General features: G+C 41.8%; 1 protein-coding gene across 4 annotated transcripts in view; it reads left to right on the top strand.

Annotated features, from left to right (window-relative positions):
• The first annotated feature begins 2,370 nt into the window (after positions 1-2,370).
• Positions 2,371-13,176, top strand: part of PALS2 (protein associated with LIN7 2, MAGUK p55 family member) — a 112,704-nt gene continuing 101,898 nt past the window's right edge. Inside the window, exon 1 of one of the 4 annotated variants that reach the window (XM_053218299.1) lies at positions 2,371-2,513. The gene's annotated coding sequence lies outside the window, so the exon portion shown is untranslated. Of the gene's footprint in view, positions 2,514-3,084; positions 3,219-3,427; positions 3,697-13,176 lie in introns of those variants that run through there. The other 3 variants (XM_027075134.2, XM_015081010.3, XM_053218300.1) reach the window with 3 other exon arrangements.

The following is a 13,176-nucleotide window of genomic DNA, read 5'->3' as shown; positions in this document are numbered from 1 at the left end:
TACAACTGTGATAAGCCTACATCTAAGAGCTGCTGTCATTATTTAGAGAAGAAACTCGGAATTGTAAGTGAAATGTAATTGTTCCTTGATTACTGCTCCCAAATGCTGGGTCCCTGGTATGTGCAGAAATAAGGGGGCTGGCCAGGGCTGTTACTAGCTGCAAGTCAGGGGAGTCTACATGTGATTTGAGAGGCAGGGCCTCCCCTGTTTCTCCCTCCCTAAAACTTCCTCATATTTGCAGGGAATGGAGGTAGAGTAGGAAGTCAGGACACTTTTTCCAGAAGACCCTTGAGAAAATAAATTGCACTATAGGGATCAAAAACACACCACGAAATAACATTCACCCCCTTTCCCTCAGAGGAGTCCAGGGCACTGGCTGGGCAGGAGGGGATGTGGTGAAGTTGGGGGTCAGAAGGGAGAAGAGGATAAAAGTTCAGAGGCCTGGGTGGGGTGCAGCAGGAATGAGCCATTAGGTATCCTGTGGGAAGCAAGTGAGGGGGAAAAGGAAGACTTGAAAGTTATGCTGAGTGTCTGAGAAGAGAAACCTGATTCTTCCATTCCGCCTCCACCTTGCCTCACTCTTGGGCACACCAGCCACTCTACTTGATTTCATATAGCTGGCCTGATTACAGGGAGGGGAACACAACATGTGTCCAAAGCCACTCTGTACCCTTTAGTACATTCAGGTCTCCTTAAATGCTTCCAGTTTCCCTTCCTCGGATTTGCTGTTCCAGGAAAGAAGGCTCTCAAATAATACTGGACAAACTCCCCTTGCATGTCGGTTTGTAAAATTAATGATCCTACTGGAAAAGTAAATTAATCTTTGAGTGCTTGGTTGAGGCTAAGGAGAAAAACCACTGTGTAGGGAACTAGGCCTTCTTAATACACCTCACCCATAGTATTCTCTCCCTCTCTTTCATAATAACCACACTCACGGGGGGGGGGGGGACCTATATAGTTTGAAACTCCATCTCTGAGTCCAAAGGACCATGATGCATTTACTCAGTCTGCAAACATTTGTTATATATTATCCTGCTTTGTGCAGGACTGTGCAATGAGCCCAAGAGAAGCCAAGAAAGGCTGCATTGAGGAGGGCTCCTGATGTGATAGTCCTCACATGTCAAGTTTTACTTGCACTTTCTACATTCACGGTTTGAAAGGACTGCGGTAAATATGTTGTCAAAAAAATTTTTTTAGGAAAAATGCTAACAGCTTTTCAAAAGCCCCCATCACAGGTCTGACGGTTCACAGAGATCTTTTGGGATGAGCTAGATGTTAAAGGAATCAGAAGTTCTCTGATTGCCTTGCTGTGTTTTTCTAGCCAGAGCCTCTGCTGCACTGCATTGCTCAGTTCCTTTCAACTGAAAAATTCAATCTGCGCTCCTGTCAAAATGTGTCATCTCACCCCCGGACACTCATCTCAGTTCACCATCCTCCATGCAGAGTCAGAGTTGAGGTGGCAAGGATGGCGTAGCTGCCCCTTCCAAGGTCTGGAGAAGCCAGATGTTTGGGAGGAGCTGAACAACTGGTGAACTGGGAATCTCCAGCAAAGCCAGCTCTGGGAGTTATCACGGGATACCAGACCCTCGGTTCTATGAAAAGGGCTCGTGCCAGTCCATTTCCTCGGGTGTGAATCACTCTCCCCGCCTGGGCCTTCGGGAGAAAAATTCACGAAGGACACCATCAGCGTTGTAGACCCTGCTAAATACGCATCGGAACCACGGGTGGGGTGTGTGTGTGAAGGGGAAGGGAGGAGATTCTCCAGAGGCTTTCCTTCGGGAGTCTGTTTATCCTTTGTGCCCCAAGACTGGGTTCTTTTCATGTAAACTCTTGGAAAGGACAGGGAGGAGCCTCTTTTACGTCCCACGAAGTACCTTGCCTGTTAGTAAATGCTGAATGACAGCGGCGATTTCGGCCCGGAAGAACAGCGCCGATTGGATCTGACCGACCCTCTTGCGGGCGCGGTTCCGGGCCGGGGCCAGGAGACCCGGGAGAGGAGGCCGGGCGCAGGCGGCGCCGTCAGGCCCCGACGCCGCGGGCGCTGTCTGCCGGCGCTCGGAGGGGGGCTCCACCTGGCCGCCGCGCCGCGCCGCGGCCGGAGGGGCGGAGCCCGGCTTCCCGGAGGCGGCGACGCCTCCTCGCGCCCGAGCGCGCGCTCCCCGGCGTCCGGCGCACGCGCGAGGCCGAGGAGGAGCGCGCCCCGGCGGCGGCGGCGGCGGCAGCAACGGCGGCGCGAGGAGCAGGGGGAGGAGGGCGGCTGAGGGGAGGTTGGCCGAGCGCGCGGTGGTGGCGGCGCCGGCGCCGGCGACCGTAGCCGGGGCGGAGTGGGGAGCGAGGGAGGGGGCGGAGGGAGGGGAGGCGGAGAGGAGTGAGAGCCGCATTTCCAATTCCCAACTACGAGCCCCGAGTTTGTAGATGGGGCTGCTCGGCGGCGCCTGCGGCTGAGGGAGAGCAGCGGCGGCGGCGGGCGCAGGGGAGCGGCGGCGTCGCGGAGGCGGCCGAGGTGCGAGCCGGTGAGTTGCCGGGGCCCCCATGCCTCTGGGGTAACGGTCTCGCCGCGCGCCGCGGCCGGCCGGGGGGCGCCCTGTTGCTCGTCGCCGTGCGCCACGCGGGGACCCTGGCCCGCCCCGCCCCCTCAGCACCTGGGCTCGGCGCGCCGGGGGCCCGGGCGGCGGAGGCGGCGCGGGCGGGGAGGGCTGCTCGCGCGCCTGGCCTGGCCCGGCCCGGCCGGCGCAGAAGGAGCGCGATTTGCCGGGCCCCTGGCTCCCGGGCTGCGGGCGGGCGGGCCGGAGCGCGGCAACGTGTCTGGCCCATGCTGCCCGCCGGCGCGCGGCGCCCAGCTCTCTCCACGCGCTCCCCGGCGCGGCCCCGGCTGGGGCAAGGCTGGGGCTGGGGGCGCGCAGGGCCCCCTCCGGGCTCTGGAAGCGGTGCGCGGGCGCCGACACCCTCTGCGGCGGGAGTGGCGTTTAAGGCATGAATGGAGAGCCGCGCCGGGGGCGGTAGTTGCTGTGACTGACACCTTCGGGGTCAGTGCCGAGAGGGGGCGATTCCGCCGGCTTCTGGCGTGCTCCCGAGCCCCAAGTTCTTGCGGGAGGAGGCTTTCTGCAACTACTGCTGCTACTTCCGAGGCACGAGACTCCTTTGGTCAAAGTGGTTGTGGGCCGTGCACACGCTGCTCCGGAGGCGTTCGTTGCTGAGGCAGTGTTTTTCGATCCTCGGTACGTTAATATGGAACCAGAAAGGTGCTGGTGTCTTTTGTTTTTTGGGTTTTTTTTTTTTTTTTGGCGGGGTGAAGGGCCCCTAGGGAGTCGATTGAGGGCTCAAACAGGCCAGTATGATGGCAGGATGTGGATTGGTTGGTGGATCCCCCCCCCCCCTTCCAGAAGGACTTTTTTAACACTTTATTGGGAGTTTAGTCTCAATCTCACCAGCTCCTGAGATTACAGTTGGAGATTATAGCCGTTAAACTTCCATCACTTGGGGCATGCATTTATGTAAGGGGGCTGGGGGCAGGCGAGGAAGGGGATTGAAGGCTGATGGGGAAGCTCAGAAAATTCTCCGCATTACTTGTAAACAGCTTGTTAAGGTCAAGAAGCTAGCCACGTTTTACTCTTTCCTACGCCTTGGGGGATTGTTGGAATTTTACTTTATGCTTCCTGAATTAGTCTTCTTGTAATCTGGCTCACAACATTTGAGGTGTGTAAAAATGCTCTTCAATTGGAGTATGGTTTAGCAGCCATTTCTATCCTTGGAATCTTTGAAATGGTCGTTTGGAAACTTATGTATGTCGAATATATTAGGCAAGGTAACTATCAATGCAGAGATAGTTGCGGTACATACGTATAACAACGGACGTCAGGTAATAAATGCTTATTTTAGGTATCTACTGTGGAGTTGTGGTAAGGTATGAGGCCTGATTGTAGTCACATCTTCTGAGGCCTTTTTACAGTAAACAAAGAACTTTTGTGGGTTGTGTCATTTTGAGGTCATTTGTATCGGAAATCTATCATATGTTTAAATACCTGTTTAAATATATGTTTGCACTACATGTTACTTTTTAAGGTCCATGTTTCTTTTATTTTAGACTAGGGTTACATAATATTCAAATAGTAACACTTTTAATTGCTCTATTTTGTCCTTTGGGGTTGCACAGTAAATATCTTTATGAAAAAAACACCACGGGTGTGTGCGTGTGTCCATCCGTCCATCCGTGTGTCCTCATTGATGCTACTCAATTCCTTTTTCACCTGGAATTTTTTTTTAATGAATTATTTTACATTCTAGATTAAATAAAATTAAGGTGCTTAAGCAAGTCTGGTAGCACTATATAAGACAGACTCCTTTTTTGTTCTCAGAGCCAACTGTTGGATTTTTTAGAAATGAATCATATTTTTCTTAAACATTTGAGGGAGCAGTTTGCTTTTTTCCTGAGTCTCATTTCAGGCTGAAATTGTTCCAGAAGACTACACCGCCTGCTTCTCTCCCTCCTTCCCCACTCCCCTTCTTTTTAGCTTGGGATAACCAAGACAACCATAATTGTGTTACCTTTTAAAAAGGCTCCTTTTAAATTGAAGTTGAGTATTTACTATATTTTTAAGATATATTTTACCATTTAATAATTGATGGTTAGAAGACAGCAGATGCTTTAATTAAATGCCTTTGACATTTTTGACGTCGAAGCTTTGTTAAAAGGGAGTAACAGCAAATTATTACTGAGAGTTGCAAATAATACAGGGTAAGTGCTAGTCAAAGGCTATCTAATTGTAAAAACACCAAGGAAATAAATATTCAAAGAAACAAGAGGACACATTTGTATGTTTTACATCACTTACTCTGTATAAATTATAGTAGTTCTGGGTGGTTTTTGAAAGAGTGTTTTGCAGAGTAGACATTAGGTATATAACACTGATAATTTTCTTTTCTAAGGTAATTTATTTGGTAAGTGACTAAATTATATCAGAACTCTACTTCGGGTAAATGTGGTTGACTTACAAGGGATATGCTATTTATTTCAGGAAGAATGAACACCTGCCTGTTTTTAAATAACACAAATATTGGGTTGTCTGAAGATACTGTTTATTCCTTAAAAAATTATACTGAGAAAAATTATGCTAGTTTTATTTTACCTGTCAGTTCTTTACTTCCAAAACTAGGCTTCACATTTATGAATATCATAAGAACATATAAACATAAAATATCTCTTTACTGATAGGTTGCTAGTTTTGAATTAAAGATTTTCTTTCATTTTTATAGCAACCAGTTTCTGCATAGTGAATCTTGTGGTCATTCTCACAGAAGCTGCAATGATTTCTCCACTCTTCTTATTTGTCTATGACCACTGGGGGGAGACTATACACTTTAGGTTGACCACATCACTCCCTTACACGTACACTGGCTGCTAATCATCTCGGGCACTTTGCCAAACTGCTGGCAACGTGTTGAGGAGGATGCGCTTAGAATCAAGTCTTGATCAAGGTGTCTAATGACTTTTTTTTTTTTCTTAACTCACACCACACTCGCAAAGTACCTCTCTTTATAGATTGTGTTATTAACAGTCTACTTTTTGGTCTGTTGTTAGTGGGCTAACTAACGTCATGAAAGATGAGATTCATGAGTACATTAGAGCTTTCAAAGCCTGACTTAACTGACGTTAATCTTAGTAGCCATGTAGGCTTGAATTACTTGCCTAGTTTACACAGAAGTTGTCTGGAAGGATCTGGAGAAAACTCTTTTCTGTGAGGTGTTCCATATCTGAACCTCTTCAAACAGGTTGGTCTTCTATTTTAAAAAGCTTTCAGAGGAAGAGATATTAAGGCACCCCTTGTACCCAATTTCACCACAAAGGGAGAAGTTCTTCCTTTTTTTGTAGTAGTAAAGATAAAATTAAAATTCACAACTTTGTTGACTTTGTTAAATTATGCTGTGGCTGTTCTTAGAAGCCTGGTGTCTACTTTTTCTCCTCCGATAGTATTTAACCTAGGCAACGTCCAATTTAGTAATAGTGAAGGATGTTATGTTTATTGTAGCTTAGAAAGAACTTAAATTTTTATGTTCTTCCTTAACTAAGACCTTTGTACATCCTTGATCATAGTAAATAGGATAGAATGTGGAGTAGTCTTTATAATTTTATCATCCTAGATTCTTCTTTTTAAATGGCTTTGCTTTTGTCCTAAGTTAAAAAAAAAATGTTCAACAGGATATTTTCTGCTTAGGAAGTGTTCATTTCTAGCTAACTTCAAGATTGTGTCGAGTACTTGGGGATGGTGATTTCTAAAGGCCTGTTTTGTTAAAGTTATCAATGATTCAAGACAATATGAGAAATACAGTGTGTTTTTCATAAAGCTTGTTATTTTCAAATCCTTTCCTGCCTATTAGTTCCTGTACATGAACTCATCCCTATGTACTTCACCATCTCATATCTCTTCTTCTTAGATTACTCCTTTACCACTTCTTTAACATCCTCCTTATTCACTATATTCTATCTACATAGCCCTACTTTTTGTCCCAGAAATGTAATGGTTTGTTGCTAACTTAGGACTTTGCACTCTGCCCGGAATTCTCTTCCTAAAACATTACATGACTGGCTCCTTTTCATCATTTCAAGTTTCAGTTCAAATATTATCTTCTCAGATAAGCAGTATTATCTAACCACCCCGTAGAATAACACTATCCTTATTTATTTCTATCTCATTACCTTTAAATTTTTTTTCCTGCCAACTGCTTATCACTATCTGACATTGTATTTTTATATTATCTGTCTACTCTCACTAGACTGTAAGCCCCATGGAAACAGTAATTGTATCTCTTTTGTTTAACTATATTTCAAGGACTTAAACCTGTTCCTGGCACACAGCTGCTATTAAATAAATATTCCCTCTTTAAGAATCTGAGGTTCTCTCCTTACTCAGCTTTTGGTGTTAAAATGTCCCTTTATGGAATGATTTGAGTAGATGGTAGGCTACTTTTGGCTCTAAGTAATAGAAATTCATCTAACTGGTATAAACAAGAGGTAAGATTTATTATAAAAATGCAGGGAGTATCTGATGAAATCCAAAGGTTGAGACAAAGAACTCCATCTGGTGCCAGAATGATACACTTCATCTCTTTATTCCTCATGCACATTTGCTTCATTTCTTCTCTTGCTGTGGAGGATCACTTTTTCATCCTCTTAATGGAATACGTGGCTGGCAGCATCTCCTGAGTTTTCTCAGTACCATCCCGGATGACAGGAAAGAGATTCATCTAGTACCCATTTCTCCCCAGTTCCACGACTTATGTCGTACTATTAGAACTTGGTGGCATTTGCTGTAACCATGTGAAAAGGGATTGGAGAGACAGCCCAAGTAGATGCTACAAGGATAATTAACGTTCACCCTTTACTACCCCTAGAAGTTTGGTTTCCCTTCTTTTAAATTTTGCTGGTATATAAAGTTAGAAGATCTGAAAAGCACTGTTGTGATATTCAAAAGAAATGTCCTTTCTTTCATGGTAGGAATTTATAGTTTGGTTGAGGACAATATATATACATGAAGGAAAGAAGTGATCAAACACAGCATGATGGTAATATAGGAGCTGCGGAAGATATTTGCAACTTGTATTGCAGACAAAAGGCAAACTTCCTTAATATAATGAATATCTGCAAATTGATAAGAAAAAGAACAACCATAAAGTTAGGCAAAGATTATAGACAGATAATTCACAGAAAAGGAAATCTGAATGATTCCTAAGCACAGACAGTAAAACCTTGGGTTGCAAGTAACTTGTTCTGCCAGTATTCCACAAGACAGCAAATATTTCTAATAAATTTTAACTTGATAAACTAGTGATGTCTTGCATTACTAGTACGTGACACCGAATGTCACACGATCACAACTGAGCCAATGGTTCTTCTCTCGCTCGCTTTGGGATTATGAGTGATCGTCTCCCATGCTCAGATACTTGGTCTCAGGCTGCGGTGTTTGGCAGAAACCATTGATTTTTCAGAACATTGGAAGGTGCCCTCAACTGGCAGTAGTGTATTTTTTGTCACTTCAAAGAACCTATGGACAGTCATTTGCTTTTCCATACAAGAGTAAGCTTAGGAATGAAGCTTTCCTTCATTCTAGGTCAGGCTGCCTGCAGGTATAGACCCTTTGCTGCCTTATTGCCAGTTTCATTAAATAGAGTAAATGACAAGAGTTTATTAGTACTTTACTGTAGTCAACATCCGTGCAAGTCTATAAAATGGCACCCATGCAGAAAAAGGTTGATAAGAAAGGCTACTGGTGAGAAGAAGCAGATGACTACGATGGAAGTTAAGAGGGAAATCATCAAGAAGTACGAACGAGGTATGCAAGTGGCTGAAGTTGTAAGATTTTATAAGAAGATTTTCTATGTCTGCATCTCATCTGTAGAGGAAAAGAAGGTGGTGGAATCCCTCACTTCAAATGAGGTTAGGGAGATGTGTAAAATGTGGGAAACAGTGCAAAATTTTGTAGAAAAGCATCACTTGAATAAGGCTGTAGCAGTACAAGTGATGAATCTGTTTAACGACGACACAATGTCTCATTTCTGCGAAATCTTCAAAAGGAGACAAAAAGCAAGTGTCATGGGATAGGTTCCTTGTTAAAGCTGCATGAAAAGAAAAAGATTCCATTGAGCTAATAGATATCAGTGATTCCATACATAATAATGAAAGTCATCCTGCATGACTCCCTCACACTAGCCACAAAGGTTGTCAAAGGTAAGTGAAGTGTATTTTATTTTTCTTTATATTTAGTATTTTATTATTTTGTATTATAGTATTGGAATCATTTTTATATGAATATTTTTGGGTTGTGGAACAAATCATGTGAGTTTCCATTATTTCTTATGGGGAAATTTGGTTTGATATACAAGTGCTTTGGATTACAAGCATGTTTCCAGAATGAATTATGCTCACAAACCAAGGTTTTACTGTATATTCAAACTCATACATAATATAAATTAAATTAAAACTATGAGATACAATTTTCAGAAATTAGACCAAAAGAATTTGATAATACTTTTGAGGAGGATAGACACTAAAAGGTGCTCTCTTTTGTTGCTGGTGGAAATATAAATGAATAGAATTTGATGTGATTGAACTTTCTGAAGAGTACTGAGGTAAATAGAAATACCTGGAAATATGCATAAATTAATGTAGGTATTTCTGGGAGAGGAAAGAATGTACAACTTAATTATCTGCACCCTAACTTGTATTGTTTTATATTTAGCTTTAGTCATGAAACAAGCCCAGGCTAGGGTAAAGCCAACAAGATCACTACCCTTCTCCCCCCCCCCACCAACAAAGGAGATTCCTTTTAGGATCATATTCAGTTTCTATTCCCAGATCACCCCTATCTTTTACTCTAGTGCTCAAGTTTGTTTCCAAATCACTGAGATTTTCATATACTTTGTATCTTTTGGAGCCTAGCACTTTGTTAACTACTTAGTAAACACTTAAGTAGATTCAAGTGAACTGTGGCTCTTCATAGACTCCCTTCATAATTTTATGCTTTTGGAAATCTTTTGTAAAAAGTGATTTAGAATTTCACTTGATAAATGTACTTAAGGTTTTATTATAATAAATGGTCAATAGGACAGTTTCATAAATTGTTTCTAATACATTAGTGGAACTTTACTTTTACATGGTTCTTTTGTTCTATAAAATATTGTCAGATCTTAGTTGGATTAGATATTAAAAGTGGGTAGGGCAGTTTAAGATGCATGGAATTTTTCTAGAAAAATTTGTGAGAAAATAGGGAAATGACTGAGCAGATCAAGGGCATATGCTTAGGAAAGGAAAAGTGTTGAGCGATTAGTTTAGAGAATGTATGTGGTAGAACCCAGAGGGGCTACATCTTAGGAAGAATTTTCACCTAGGAAAATGCTAAGCTAGTTTAGCTGAGTACATACTTCAAGGATATGATATATACTTTATAATATTTTTATTCTGTAGGTCGTTTATCATGATTTGACTTTGGTACAGAGGTTCTCCACCTTAGCAGGCGTCAAATCCTTCAGAGTTATTCTACACCAAAGGATTCTAATTTAGTAGGTCTGGTGTAGGGCCAGATTATGTTTATATTTTTAAAGTCACTGAAAGCCAATATTTGTAAAATAATACATTCTGTAAAATATTCTCTTTAATAACCAAATCAGCATAGCTTTTAGGGTCCTATACCATTTACATAACGCTAACCCTAGAATTTGGTCTCTTACCATGATGTCTACTTTAGTCAGATTGATATCTCTACAAGCATCAAATTGATTTCCATTGCTTTGCTCACTTTCATACTCTTCCCTTTGTAACCTTGTTTGTTCTTTACTAATAAATGTTCAAGCTTGCCTCTCCCAAGAAGCTATCATTGGCTGGCCTCATGCACAACTTATCTTTACAGTACAGGACAGATTGTAGCACAACACTTACATAACTGTCAAGAACACATCATATGAGTGGCTGATTTATGTGCTTTCGCTCACATGAGCCTTGTGCATATGTATGCCCAGTTTTACTGTTTGAACATCCTTAATTTTTCTTCTTAGTACCAAGAGCTTGGAGCTTAGTCATAGTGTCAGTGGCATGAACAATGTTATTGAATGCTTATTATATTTTAAGACTATGCTAAATGCTGTCCACAAATTTCATCTGCTCATCAGAAACAGATTTTTAAAATCAAAATAAAACTCTTATATATGATTGTGTCAGTTTTCTGTGTCTGCTATAAGAAATTGCCATAAACTTAATAAGTTTAAAACAAAAGTATTCTCTCACACTTCTGGAGGCCAGAGGTCTGAAATCAGTATCCTTGGGCCAAAATCAGTGTGTCAGCAGGGCTGTGCTCCCTCAGAGGCTCAGGGGGAGAATCTGTCCTTTGCCTCTGTCATGTTTCTGATGGCTACCAGCATTCCTTAGCTTGTGGTTGCATTGTTCTAGTCTTCAAGGGCAGTATTTCAAGTCTCTTAGCTCTGTTCTTACCACCTTCTGTGTGCATGAGAGAAGGAAACCTCTCCCTTTGCCTTTCTTTTATAAAGACCCATATAATGGCATTTAGGGCCCGTATAATGATCCTTAATAATCTCCATGTCACAGGATTTCCAATCACATATGCAGACTCTTTCTCCAAATACGGTAACGTTTCACAGGTTCCAGGGACCAAGACCTGAGTATCTTTGGGGGACCATTATTCAGCCTGCTATAGTAATAATTTAAGTAGTCCAGAAAAGGAGTGCTGGTAAAAGTCTTTATGCCCCATTCCATCCCTCTCTTTGTAAGTCAGTATTTCTTAGCCAGGGATAGATTTTGCTGCCTTCTCACTCCCCCAGGGACGTTTGGCTGTTATAACTGGGAGGCCACTTATCAGACGCCAGGGATGGGCCTGGCCCATCAGTGTATGGGACAGACTGCCATGGCAAAGAATTATCCAACCCTACATGTCATAGTGCTAAGATTGAGAAACACTATTTTCTTTTTTTTTTAATTTTTTTTTTTACATTTTATTTTTGATAGAGACAGAGCGTGAGCGGGGGAGGGGCAGAGAGAGAGGGAGACACAGAATCCGAAGCAGGCTCCACGCTCTGAGCTGTAAGCCCAGAGCCCAACGCGGGGCTCGAACTCACAGACCATGAGATCATGACCTGAGCCGAAGTCAGACGCTTAACCGACTGAGCCACCCAGGTGCCCCGAGAAACATTATTTTAAAGTTAACTATTGCCAGGATTTTCTTGTGTATCTATCATTCTTGAAAAAAGCTATATACTTGTATCAGCACATGTTATGAGTAAAACCCCCTAATCTGAGTTGATTATGACTAGTGGTGGTTGTGGTTGATTGAAAGTTGACTTAAGTGAGGGGTCATTAAAAAATGATTCATATGTAGTTTAATATATTTTTACTTAAAAATATAAATATACATTCATGTGCCAGTCTTCTTCGAGTATGTATCTTTTGCCTGGAGCCCTGGGTCATCATTCTTCTATAGATAGTGCATTATCACCAATTCCTAGCTTTGGAGCAAGAACTTAAAAGTTTATGAAAGAATCTGAGTGTAGGATCCTTGTATGTTTTATTACTCCTCAGTTGTTTATAGTTGTTTTATGTTTAATTATACAGATCACTCTTGGTTTTCTTGTTGTTGTTTGGTCATTTGCTTTCTTAGGGTCTCTCCAAAGCATTCAACTTGATTTTCATATGAAGAACAATATAACTCCATGGTCTTGTATTAAATACAATTGTGTGTGTGCATGTATTTTACACACACACACACACACATACATATATATATGTAATAGAAGTAATACGTATGTGTAATATGTTATATATAAAGAAATTCTGTTTTGTCTAAGTAACAGCTCCCCAAGATACTGGGAATACGACTCTCCATTGCAGCTAATTTGCATAGCTTCTAATCTGGCAGTATGATGAGAACTCATATCCTAGTTGCTTCCAAATTTTTGGAAGTTGTAGAAAATTGTTTTAATACTGTAATTACAGTTTATAAATTATAGGATGTTACTATAAATACTTTATTGTTATTACCAACTTAATGCTTGGGTTACTTTTTTACTAAAGGAAACATTGGCTTTTCATTATTATTTGGAGTTTTGCTTATTAACGAAATATTTTCACTGCTTATATAGTTTATTATTAGCGTGGCAAAAGAGCTTGAGACATGGGTTGTAATCCCAGTTTTTCTAACTTCCAGCTCTTTTACTTTGTTCAGGACACAGAGCTTTACCTGGTACCAGACAGTAAGCTTGCTGGCAGACATGTCTCGTGTTACCACTGAACTCAATATACCTCGTCTCTAAAACAGGTTAGAATATCTATAGTGTTACTATAAGATTTTAGTTAGATAATATAAGTGTCCAGCACAGAGCCTGGTACATTTTAAGTGTTCAGTAAATGTCAGTATCCTTTCCATCACCTACCATTAGGTTCAGTGTTATATGTACACTGAAAAATATTTGTTGAATAATGTTTTCAGTTGCCTTTGCCTGATTCATAACTTTGTTTTTTTTTTCACTCTGCTATGAGCTATGTCTCATTCAGTAAATATTTTTTTAAAAGAGCTTTGCTTTTAAAGTAGTCCAATGAATTATGTGCTGTTAACTAAAGTTAATAAGTCTTATTTTTACATGACATTTAAGTGTGTTTATAAGATGAAGATATGAACT

This window comes from Acinonyx jubatus, chromosome A2 (assembly GCF_027475565.1).
Source record: "Acinonyx jubatus isolate Ajub_Pintada_27869175 chromosome A2, VMU_Ajub_asm_v1.0, whole genome shotgun sequence".
NCBI classification, from domain to species: Eukaryota; Metazoa; Chordata; class Mammalia; order Carnivora; family Felidae; genus Acinonyx; species Acinonyx jubatus.
The sequence above is the reverse complement of the archived record's forward strand: the minus strand, read 5'-3'. Positions and strand labels throughout refer to the sequence as shown.